Here is a 955-nt window from a genome sequence, read left to right as displayed (position 1 = left end):
TCAGGGGAAAATCCAGTATATATCTGGTGATATCTCGGGTGCTATTAGAGATAGCGCAATAAACCAAAGTGAATTATCTGCAGGATGCCCTGGCGCATGAATCTGTGCAAGCGGAAACGTCCTCGAACCTCCTGGGGCCGAGACAACCACCGTCTCATGGGGCCGGACACTCAGGGTCAGGGTAAAATCCAATATATATCTGGTGATATCTCGGGTGCTATTACAGATAGCGCAATAAATCAAAGTGCATTGTCTGTAGGAGGCCCTGGCGCATGAATCTGTGCAGCGGGAACGACGTCGGACCACCAGGGGCCGAAAAAACCACAGTCTCATGGGGCCGGACCCTCATGGTCAGGGTAAAATCCAATATATATCTGGTGATATCTCGTGTGCTATTACAGATAGCGCAATAAATCAAAGTGCATTGTCTGTAGGAGGGCCTGGCGCATGAATTTGTGCAGCGGGAACGACCTCGGACCACCAGGGGCCGAGAAAACCACAGTCTCATGGGGCCGGACACTCAGGGTCAGTGAAAAATCCAATATATATCTGGTGATATCTCGGGTGCTATTACAGATAGCGCAATACATCAAAGTGCATTGTCTGTAGGAGGCCCTGGCGCATGAATCTGGCCAGCGGGAACGACCTCGGACCACCAACGGCCGAGAGAACCACCGTCTCATGGGGCCGTACACTCAGGGTCGCGGAAAAATCCAATATATATCTGGTGATATCTCGGGTGCTATTAGAGATAGCGCAATAAATCAAAGTGCATTGTCTGTAGGAGGCCCTGGCGCATGAATCTGTGCAGCGGGAACGACCTAGGACCACCAGGGTCCGAGAAAACCACAGTCTCATGGGGCCGGACACTCAGGGTCAGGGGAAAATCCAATATATATCTGGTGATATCTCGGGTGCTATTACAGATAGCGCAATAAATCAAAGTGCATTGTCT

This window comes from Nomia melanderi, unplaced genomic scaffold, assembly GCF_051020985.1.
Source record: "Nomia melanderi isolate GNS246 unplaced genomic scaffold, iyNomMela1 scaffold0014, whole genome shotgun sequence".
Classification (NCBI taxonomy): domain Eukaryota; kingdom Metazoa; phylum Arthropoda; class Insecta; order Hymenoptera; family Halictidae; genus Nomia; species Nomia melanderi.
This window is presented reverse-complemented; position numbering follows the sequence as displayed.